Consider the following 12,099-nt stretch of genomic DNA (forward strand, 5'->3'; position numbering starts at 1 on the left):
GTTTGAGGGACTGAGTGGTCTCTTCATGCTCCCAATATGTATGTTCACACACATCACTTTTAAGAGGTTCAGAACGAGTCGCAAATTCACTTACAATCCCAGAAAATGACTGATTGAACAAATCCCTTGCAGGAGAGAGTTCATGGTCTGAAGTTGCTGAACTCAGTGTTAAGTCTGGAAGGCTGTAAAGTGCCTACTTGGAAGATGAGGTGCTGTTCCTCTGGTTTGTGTTGGGTTTCACTGGAACATTGCAGCAGGCCAAGGATGGACATGTGGGCATGCGAGCAGGATGGGATGTTAAAATGGCAAGCGACAGGAAGGTCTGGGTCATGCTTGCGGACAGACTGAAGGTGCTCCACGAAGCAGTCACCCAGCCTAAGTTTGGTCTCTCCAATGTAGAGGAGACTGTATTGGGAGCAGCGAACGCAGTAGCCCAAATTGAAGGAAGTACAAGTGAAGCACTCCTTCATCTGAAAGGAGTGTTTGGACTTTTGGATGGTGAGGAGGGCGGAGGTAAAGCGGCAGGTGTTGCACCTTCTGCGCTTGCATGGGAAGGTTCCATGGGAGGAGGCTGAGGTGTTTGGAGTGATGGAGGAATGGACCAGGTTGTCTCGGAGGGAAAGGTCCCCACAGAATTCTGACAGTGGGGTGAGGGGAAGATGTGTTTGGTTGTGGCATCATGCTGGAGTGAGCAGAAATGGCAGAGAATGATCCTTACTAAGCAATCCTGATTGAGCTGAGAATTACACTTGCAGTGTAAACTAGAAGGGCAGAGTTTTAAAAATAAGGCATCTCCCATTCAAGATGGAGATGAGGAGGAATTTTTTCACTCAGATGATTGTTAGTCTTTGGAATTCCCTTTCCCAGAGAGCAGCGGAGGCTGGATCATTGAATGTATTCCAGACTGAAATAGATAGATTTTACATGGAAATCAAGGAATGAGGGAGACAGGCAAGAAAGTGGAGTTGAGGCCATAATCAGATCAGCCATGGTCTTATTTATGGCAGAGTAGACTCGAGGGGCTGAAAGGCCTCCTCTTGCTCCTATCTCTAATGTTCTTATGACTGTAAGCTCTTCCCCATTCTGGTTCCTTTTTCTATGCACGTTTGCTTTTAATCTCATTTTTCTCTTGTTTTTGCTTTCAGACGGCAGCTGTTCATCATTCCTCCATTCACACTCCTTTAGACTCATTTCTGGTTTTTGTTACTTGTTCCTTTACTATTCCCTGTAGCCTTGCAGCACCAATTCTTTTGCCATTGAATCTCTCCTGCCCTCTACCCTGCAGACTGAACCACAAGACAAATGGTTTTTTACTAAATTCACTAACGAGTAGCGAAGGAGAATTAATTAATAATCTGACAGTAAATGAGCATCTAAAAATCTCACAATATGTTAGAGGCAGGCATTCAGTTCAAGGAGAATGGTCACACACATGCTACAGTTTTCACATTAAGCAAGTCCGATAAGGAGGGAATGAGCAATAAACTGAACTCGTTAAAATTCGATCGTTGATTAACAGATAAAACAAGACAGGAAACAATCAGACACTCAAAGAATTATTTAGCACAATATGTAGAATGCAAGCCCGAGGGATTGAAACTTCACGTTCTTGGTTCATGATGATTTGGGGGTCAGAATTCCATGTTTTGAGTCAGCGATTAAGAAGGAACCTGTCCAAATATTGATTAACTGTGTCTTTGACGTGATGCTGTCTCCGCTATGCTGATACTCTCGATGGGACATGTCGAAGGGAGGACACTGTTTTCCAAATTAGCATGGTGAATTACTGCAGGGTGTCCGGTAGATCGGACATACTGCAGCTTATACATATAAACTTCATTATATACATTTTTTTTTTAATTTAAGGGAATAGCTTTTGCTCTTCAGGCAATCATAGCGTGTTAGAGAACAAGTGAAGGCCACTCGGACCATCATGCCTGTGTCAGCTCTTTGGCGATGAAAGAAAATCTAGGTTTATGTGTTTGCCGCATTTGCAGTTTGTATTCTTGTGTGAATAAAAAACATGACAGCGATTTGTTACAGACTGAAGTGGTTACTGGAAGCGAGAAGCCCATTAAAATTCCTGTGTACGGTAAAGAAATATCAAATATATTTGTGGGGAGAGGCTAAATGTTTCTTTCTGCTTTTAATGAAAACATAAATAGCAGAGAATGGTTTCGATCCATCGACCTCTGGGTTATGGGCCCAGCACGCTTCCGCTGCGCCACTCTGCTACACGTTAGGGATTCTTGCTAAGTCTTGTTGCGTTCGAGCAACGTTCATTCCTGTTTTGTTCAACAAGAGCACACGTATTCGGCGGCTCCCCCTGGCGACTCAATTCCAATTTGCAACACTCCCAAGAATGTAACAGACAGAGCACGACGCAGAAGAGCAGTAAGAGACTGCCCGCACACATGACGATAGGAAGGCAAAGGAGCATGGAGTGACTCACCATTTATGTAAGGGCGTTCTCTCTTGCATAAATATGTCCCACATTCGTAAGGAATTTGCTGTTGCCTAAATTAGCTCCCTGTGCATGTGTACTCTTGTTGAAAGGTGTTGCCGTGTTTAAAGTGCTTTCCCGTTTTTTAAAAACATCTTCCCTGCTGTGCAACTTTGCTGTCTGCTTGGAACTGTGTTCACTGAAGAGTTCGAATCCCACCACGGTAGATGGTGGAACTTGAATTCAATAAAACATCTGGAATTAAAATTCTAATGATGACCATGAAACCATTGTCGATTGTCGTAAGTATCCATCTGGTTCATTAATGTCCTCCAGGGAAGGAAATCTGCCGTCCTTAACTTATCTGGCCTACATTTGACTCCAGACCCACAGCAATGTGTTTGACTCTTAAATGCCTTCGGAACAAGGGCAATTAAGGATGGGCAATAAATGCTGGCCGAGCCAGCAATGTCCACGTCCCATGGACAAATAGAAGAAAATAACTCTGCTCTCTGCTGTAGAACTGTGCTCTCTGCTGCAGTTCTGTCCAGTCTGATGTTGAACTGTGCTCTGTGCTGTGGAACTGTTGAGAGATATTCTCTGTTGTGTAAAATACTTTCCTGTCGTGCAAATCTGTTCCAGGTAGTGTAAATACAATCCCTCTTGTACTTTTTTTCTTCTCCATTCTGTAAAATGTGACCTAATCAGAAGGTGTCCCCTGTTGTCCGAAGATATAACCTGTTGTTCTTTGAAGACGTTTTCTGTGGGTAAATATTTTCTTCCTGGTCTCATAATGTCCCCCAGTCGTGTTAAGATGCCTCGTGTTATGTTTAGAATTTCCCATTTCCTGTGTTAAAATCGTGATATGCCACAACTGGACAGTTGTCAAATCTAAATTGCATCAATTAGCCTCTGGTCGTGAATGTGACTGTGGGGTACATATCATATCCATCAAACTCTGTTACTGTATGTGTGCGAGATTTGTTCTGTATCTGTCAGTAACAGGTAGTGTCTGTGAGTGTAGGATTCATTCTGTATCTCAGTCTGGGGAACAGTTTGTGAGATAAAAGCAAAATACGGTGGATGCTAGAAATCTGAAACAAAAACAAAAAATGCTGGCAAAACTCAGCAGGCCTGACAGCATTTGCGTAGAGAAAGACAGGATTAACGTTTCGAGTCCGTATGACTGTTCCTCAGAGCTGAAGAGTCAGACGGACTCATAACGTTAACTCTGTCTTTCTCTCCACAGATGCTGTCTAGCCTACTGAGTCTTTCCAGTTTTTTTTTTCGTTTTGTTTTTGGACAGTTTGTGAGAGTGGGGTTCCTTCTTTACGGGTCAATGTCTGGTACTGTATGTGAGGGTGGGATTAATTCTGTATCAGTCAGTGGCACAAAACGTCAATGTGGGAATCATTCTGTATTTATAAATTCTCATTACTGTTAGGGAAAATGGGATTAATTCTGTATCTGAATGTCTCTGGTATTCTATGTGAGCTTTGGCAGTATTATTCAGCACTCAGTTTCCCATACTTTGTGGGAGTTTGGAATTAATTCAATTTCAGTGAGTAGTATTATGTGGAAAGTATGATTCATTCTGTGTTGCTCAGTCCCCCATATCAATGGACTGGTCAGGTGCGTAGAAAAGTGGCTACTGGAATTCAACCTGGGGAAGTGTGAGGTGATGCGCTTAGGGAGGTCAAACAAGGCAAAAAAAAACAAACTACACAGTTAATGGGAGAATGCTCAGAGTTGTAGAGGAAGTGATGGAGTTAAAGTGAATGTCCACAGAACCTTGAATTTACCAGTAGAGGTCGATAAGGTGGTTCAGAGGGCATGTGGAATCATTTCCTTTATTAGCACACTATAGAATATAAGAGCGGGGGGACGGCGGGTAATGCTGGAACTGTATAAATCATTTGCCACAACTTGAGTACCGTGTGTCTTCTGGTCATTTTATTACAGAAAGGATCAAATTGCTCTGGAGAGAATACAGTGGAGATTTATTGGGATGTTGCCAGCACTGGAAAATGCAGCAATGAGGATATGTCAGGTAGGCTGCAGTAGTTCTCCTTGGAACAGAGGAGGCTGAAAGGAGATTTGATTGAGATGTACATAATTGTGAGGGGCCTTAATAGAGAAAATGGGCAGGGCCTATTTACCATCACAAAGAGGTCAGTGTCCAGGGTGTACAGATGTAACGTGATTCGTAGAAAGATTAGAGAGGAGCTGAGGATGTCTTTTTCACCCAGAGGTTAGCCAGGGTCTGGAACTCACTGTCTGAACTTGTATCAGGGGCAGAAATTCTCAACTAATTGAAAAGGTGCTTGCATATGCTTCTCAAGTGCCATAACCTGCAAGACCATGGACCAAGTGCTGGAATGTGGGAGAATCATGAGATAAAAAAAACTAAAGGTGCTGTGAGGTAACGCATTTATTTCTCTCAGCAGCAAACTGCTGTGATCGGAATGTGTTGCCTGAAAGACTGGTTCAATCAGATTCAAAAGTAAATTTTAAAAGGGAATTGGACAAATACAGAAATGAAGATATTTTCAGTGTAAGCAGAGGAGCTGGACTCATTCGGTCCGAAAGAGGTGGCACAGATGCTCTGAGTCCAAATATCACCGACTGCGCTAATATTATTCTTGAAATGGTGAATAATATAACCCAGCATTCCTATCGCCTGAGAATACGCCCTATCTCCATCAGAAGGGTCTCACTGCGCAGCTGCGAGAAGGCTCAGCCACCGGAAAAGGCCTGCTGCGCGGAGCATGCGCAGTACGGCACCAGGAAGCTGAATGTGGGTGATCGTCGCCTCATTACCACCGACTCTCAGCGCCGCCGCCGCGGGGACGGGGAGCGGGTCGGCGCCGTGAAACCGATGGTGCAGCGCCTCCCCCATCCTCACCGCCGCTTCCCGGATTCTCCCGTTTGTACCGAGTCTTTGATGCGGTAACAGAGAGGGTTGGGGAGGGTGATGCTGTTCATGTGCTTTACATGGATTTCCAAAAGGCATTTGATAAAGTCTCACACAACAGACTTGTCAACAAAGTTACAGCTCATGGAATAAAAGGGACAGAGCAACATGGATATGGGATTGGCTGAGTGACAGGAAACAGAGGGTAGTGGTGAATGGTTGTTTTTCAGGCTGGAGGAAGGTTTAAAGCGGAATTCCGCAGGGGTCGGTGTGAGGACCCCGGCTCTTCCTGATATAAATGAATGGCCGAGACCTTGGTGTACAGAGCATCATTTCAAAATTTGCAGAGTTCATGAAAGTTGGAGGTATTGTGAACAGTGAGGAAGATAGTGTTAAACTTCAACTGGATATCAGCGTAAAAACAGAAAATGCTGGAAAAACTCAGTTCTGACATCATAATCTGTGGAGTGAGAAACAGAGTTAAATTTTCAATTCTGTATGACCCTTCTTCAGAGCTAAAGATATAGACAAGATATATGCAGGTTGGTGGAAAGGGTAGACAAGTGGCAGTGGCAAAAGTTTTGGATCAGAATGCCTTGGGGCCGACCCTGGGGAACATGCACACTCTGTGCCTGGGAAAGTCAATGCATTGGATACAGTGGTTTCTCAAGCACAGAATTGTGGAAGTTGCAGCCACCATGAGCAGATGTCAGTAAGTGTTTTATTACAGGCTGATTGTCAGTGACCTGAAATGTTTACTCTGTTTCTCTCACCGCAGATGATGCCTACCTGCTGCATATTTGCAGAATTTTCTGTCTTTATTTAAGACTCCCAGCAGCCACATGATTTTGACAGTGAATTATTGCAGGTGTTTCTCACAAAACCAAGGCCAGAAACACAAACTGACAAATGAGGCGTCCTTTTGCATCAGGGTGGATGCTGTTCATGGAAGTCGTTCTCTCGCTTTCTGTGAAGGTATGTTCTTGTTGGCTGACTTTCAGCTGGAGTGTAGATGGAGGATTAGTTGATATGTTTAACCTTGAGTACGTTTGAGACCAGTAGAGCCTATCTATTTCTGATAAAAGGACACAAGCAAAAGTCATTAGCTGTTTCCTGTACTGTAAGAGACTGACAGAAAGTAAATTCCACACTCTGATTTGGTGACAGAGAGTGACAGACAGAGTTAATTCCACCCAGGGTCATATACTATATGAGAGATTGACAGGTAGTTCATTCATAGAATCATAGAACGGTCACAGTCCAGGAGGTAGCCATTCAGCCTGTCATGTCTGTGCTGGTTATATTCATCTTGTGCCACTTCACCACGTTTTCCTGTAGCTCTGCACATTTTTCCTTTTGAGTTAATCCAAATCTCTTTTAAAGACATTGTTTGAACCTGCCTCCATCACACTACATAAGAACGTAAGAAATAGGAGCAAGAGTTAGCCATTTGTCCACCCTAGCCTTCGATGCCATTCAATAAGATCATGGATGATCTGATTGTGGCCCTTGTTATTCGCAATAAGAGGTTGTGGTGGAAGAATTAATTCAGGCTGGTCTTTTTGTTCAAGCTGGTTTATTTTCAAGACAGCTCCTCAGTGCTACAGACTTCCAAGTAGCTTCCCCACAAAGTGTTTCAGCTGTATCTTTTTATTCTGTTTAGGTGGGATAATCAATACCCATCACCTGTTTAACTAACAATAACAAAGCTTTGTCATTCAAAAATTTGTCTAATTCAGCTTTGAACATATTCAATGACCCTGCATCCACTGCTGTCTGAGGTAGAGAATTTCAAAGATTAAAGATCCTTTGAGAGAAGAAATTTCTCCTCATCTTTGTCTTAAGAAGGAGACCCATCATTTTGAAACTGTGCCCCCCCTTGTTCTAGATTCCCCCATGAGGGGAAACATCCTCTCAGCATCTTTCCCCCTCAGAACATTTTAAGATCTAATAAGATTACCTCTCATTATTCTAAACTTAAATGACTATTGGCCCAAACTGCTCAATGTTTCCTCAAGGGACAACCCCTCATCCCAGGAATAAGCCGAGTGAACCTTCTCTGAACTACTTTTTTTTTGGAAAAATATACTTTATTCATAAAATATCTGAAAGAACATTACAAAACATTTCCAAATGGCCATCACAAAAAGTGCAATCATATTCAACTTTTCCACATGGATCACGAGGAGCAATTAATACCAACAATGAACATTACAGTATTTTCAATATGGTCATCACAGACACTCAGACAGTACAATGGTATTGGAGTTATCGATATACAACATGTTACACTCTGAAGGGCTTCAATATAATTGAGACACATGTAGCTTTCACTATATACATTCCTTGTGAGTCATACAGCTGAGGGGTCCATACAATTCCCAGCCCCTCGGTGCGCTATGGCAGAAAGGTCTTAGACAGCGACCTTTCCCCATTGCGCCTTTGTGGCGGCTGCCCCAAGCTTTAGTGCGTTCCTCAGCACATAGTCCTGGACCTTGGAATGTGCCAGCCTGCAACATTCAGTCGGGTGCAACTCTTTGCACTGGAAGATCAACAAGTTTCGGGCAGACCAAAGGGCATCTTTTACCAAGTTGATGATCCTCCAGCTGCAGTTGATGTTTGTCTCGGTGTGTGTCCCTGGGAACAGCCCATAGAGCGCAGAGTCCTGTGTCAGAGCTGCTCGGGATGAACCTCGACAAAAACCGCTGCATCTCTCCCCAGACTTTCCACAAAGGCACATTTCACAAGGAGGTGAACAATGGTCTCTTCCCCACTACAGCCACCTCAAGGGCAGCGTGCGGAGGGGGTGAGACTCCTGGTGTGTAGGAAGGATCTGATAGGGAGGGCCTTTCTCACCACCAGCCAAGTTACATCTTGGTGCTTGTTGGAAAGTTCTGGTGATGAGGCATTCTGCCAAATGACTTTGACAGTCTGCTCGGGGAACCACCCGACAGGATCCACCATCTCCTTTTCCCGCAGAGCCTCTAGGACATTACGTGCTGACCACTGTCTTAAGGGTTTGTGGTCAAAAGTATTTCTCTGCATAAATTCTTCCACAAGGGACAGGTGGTACGGCACGGTCCAACTACTTGGAGCGTTCCGCGGCAGCGTGGCCAGACCCATCCTTCGCAACACCAGGGACAGGTAGAACCTCAGCACGTAGTGACACTTGGTGTTTGTGAATCGGGGGTCTACGCACAGTTTGATGCAGCCACACACAAAGGTGGCCATCAGAATGATGGTGATGTTGGACATTTGTCCCTCCTTCAACAAGATGACCAAAGCTGTACACAGTGTTCGAGCTGTAGTCTCACCAATGCCCTGTACAGTTGCAGCAAGGCATCTTTGCTTTCATTCTCCATTGTCTTTGCAATAAAGACCAACATTCCATTTGCGTTCCTAATTACTTGCTCGAGCTACATGTTAACTTTTTGTGATTCATGTCCAGGATCTGTCTGAAACACAGTATTTTGCAATCTCTTCACATTTATATAATGATCTGCTTTTCTATTTTTCCCACCAAAGTGGAAATCCTCACATTTTCTGACAGTATAGTCCACGTGCCACATTTTTCCCACTGACTTAACATATCTATATTGTTTTGTAGATTCTGTGTACTCCTCACAACTTCCTTTCCCACCTATCTATGTATTGTCAGCAACTTTGTGTAGTCTGTCCTTTCATCTGTGTCATTAATATAAATTGTAAATAGCTGAGAACCCAGCACTGATCCCTGTGACACTCTGCTAGTTGCAGTTTGTTAACCTGAAAGTGACCCACTTCCATAGAGTAACAGAGACTGACAGAGAGTTAATTACACACACGTTATGTTAGATTGACAAAGAGTGAATTCCACACACTCAGAATAACTGTGATTGACAGAGTATTAATTCTGCACTCACACACAGTTACAGAGATTGACAGAATGTTCATGCCAAACTGACACATAGTAACGGAGACAAAAAGATCTCGAGTTAATTCCACACTCTCACACAGTAACAGAGACCAACAGATACAGAAATAATTCCACACACACATAAAGTAACGGAGACTGATGGAGAGTTAATTGTGCACTCACATACAGTAACAGAGATGGAGGGAGAGTTAATTCCACACTCGCATGCACTAATAGAGGCTGACACATACAGAATTAATTCCACACTCATACAGACTAATGGTCAATGACAGGTCGAAAGTTACTGTATTTCCGCCCTGAAACCCAGTAACAGAGATTGACGGATAGAGAGTTAATCATGCACTCATGTACAGATGACAGATACTGGAGATTAGTTAATTCCACATTCGCATACAGTAGGAGAGATGGATAGATATAATGTTAATTCCACCCACTCGTACAATAACAGTGACCTGGTTCACACTTGAATAATTCATCTGTCGTGCGTCACACGGCCTCTTCATGGTTTTATCATATTTTCTATCTTCCTCATCATCCAAGGAGCCCTGGCTTTGGTTCCTCTCCATTTCCCCCTTATTGGAATGTACCTAGTCTGTACCTGAAACATCTCCTCCTGAAAGATCATCCGTTGCTCTGTTACAGTTTTTCCTTTCAGTCTCTGCTTCCATTTTACCCTGGCTAAATCCCCTCTCCCCCCATTGAAGTTCACTCCCTTCCAATCACTCTTACCCAAGGGTTCACCCACAGACACTTGGTTCACGTGGCCAACCTTGGCCCACCTCATTCCCCAGCACCAGATCCAGCAATGCCTCCTTCCTAACTGGACTGAGAACATTCTGGTCGAGGAAGTTCTCCTGAACACATTTCATCAATCTCCAGACATCACCACTCTATAGTTCTTATCACTTTTAAAAATATGGGGTCGCCCATTTAAGACAGAGATAAGGAATTTTTTTTTTTCCCAATTGGAAGCTTTGAAACTCTCTTCCTCAAGAAGCAGAGATTTGAATTTTTTTCAGGCAGAGATAGATTCTTGATAATCAAGGGGGTCAAAGCTTATCAGGGGTAGGCACGGATGTGGAGTTGAGGTTACAATCAGATCAGCCATGACCTTATTGAATGGTGGAGCAGGCTGGAGGGGAGGAGTGGCCCTACTCCTCCTAATTTATATCTTCCTATGTTCTTATACATCTGTGATTTCCCTGCAGATGTGCTCCTCTATCTCCCTCTCTCTCACCTTTTTGGAGGCCAATTGAATATCCCCATGAGTGTGATCATCCTCTTATTATTCCTCAGCTCCAATAAATAAATTCTGCCCTTGTCCTTTTGAGGATATTGTCTCTTACCAAGATTACAGTGACTTCCTTAATTAGTACTGCCATCCCACCTCCCTTTTCCCTTCTCTATCTTTTCTGAACACTTCGCATCAGTGAAAATTAAGCACCCAGTCCTCACCATTTTTAAACCAAGTTTTTGTCATTGCCACGACATCATATTCCCACATGGCTATTTGTGCTTCTAGCTCATCAACATTATTCACCACACTTTATGCGATAACAGACATGTCCTTGTATCTCTCTTAGATTCCTTCTTCATCTACTCCTATCTTCTATGTTCCCACTTCTTCCACAGTTATTCTTCAGTTCTGCTTCTATATACTGATGCCCACCCCGTGCCTATTTAGTTCAAACCCTCCCGAATCACACAAGTGACCCTCCCCATGAGGAAATTGGTCCCAGTCCTATTAAGGTACAACCTGTTCCTTTTGAATAGGTGTTTCCTGCCCCAGAACTGGTCCCAATGTCCCAAGAATCTGAATCCCTCCCTCCTGCACCAGCCTCAAACCACATATCGATTCTCCCTATCTTCACATTTCTACTCTCACTAGCACGTGGCACTGGCAGTAATCCCGAGATTACTCCCTTTGAGGTCCTACTTTTTAACTACCTCCCTCGCTGCTGGAATTCTGACTGAGGGACCTCAATACCTGTCCTCCCTGTGTCATTGATACTGACGTGTACCACAACCTCTGGCTCACTCCCTTCCCCCTACAGAATATTCTGCACCCTCCCCGTGTTGTCCTTTACCCTGGCACCAAGGAGACAGCACACCATGTGGGACTGTCAATGACGGTGACAGAAATGCCTGTCTGTCCCCCTGACTATGAAATCTCCAATAATGACTGCATTTCTACTCTTTGCTGTTCCCTCCTGTGCAGTTTCTTGCCCATTGATGCCATGGTCTGGACTGCACTCCTTCAGGGTGTCACCATTCCCAGCAGTCTCCAATGCTGAGTACCGGTTTGACAATGGCACACACCCCGAAGACTCCTGCATTTCCTGCCTCTTCCCACTCTCCCAGATGGCCACCCATCTACTATCCTGACCTCGCTCTCTCTCCCTGTGAGGTGTTCAGCTCCTGGAATGCACGATCCAGCGATCTCTCATCCTCCCTGATTCTCCACAGTGACTCCAGCTGCCCCTCAAGCTCGGACATCCTGAGCTCGAGCTCAAACAGCTGGAGACACTTCCTGCTCATGTGGCCCCCGAGATACATGAAGTGTCCTGAGGTTCCCACATGGGGCAGGAACTGCAAACAACAGGTCACAGCTGCCCATCCATGATCGAAAACAAACCTCTATTCCCTCTTTTAGAATCCAGTTTGTACCTTATATAAATTGTTATTTATATTAAATACCTCAAGACCTGTTCTGCACTAATATTCTTATAATTGCCCTGATTGAAATGTATAATTTTCCACCTCCTCGTTTAATCAATACCTCATTTTGAGAAATCTGCATAAACCAACCAGCTCCCTTCTTTCCCC

At 44.0% G+C, this 12,099-nt stretch overlaps 1 non-coding gene across 1 annotated transcript; it reads right to left on the bottom strand.

The window, feature by feature from the left end:
* Positions 1-2,162: 2,162 nt before the first annotated feature.
* On the bottom strand, positions 2,163-2,234 carry trnam-cau (transfer RNA methionine (anticodon CAU)). Its single transcript has one exon. It is a non-coding gene; the product is annotated as a tRNA-Met (tRNA).
* Between the last annotated feature and the right edge of the window lie 9,865 nt (positions 2,235-12,099).

Source organism: Cetorhinus maximus, chromosome 31 (genome assembly GCF_964194155.1).
Source record: "Cetorhinus maximus chromosome 31, sCetMax3.hap1.1, whole genome shotgun sequence".
NCBI classification, from domain to species: domain Eukaryota; kingdom Metazoa; phylum Chordata; class Chondrichthyes; order Lamniformes; family Cetorhinidae; genus Cetorhinus; species Cetorhinus maximus.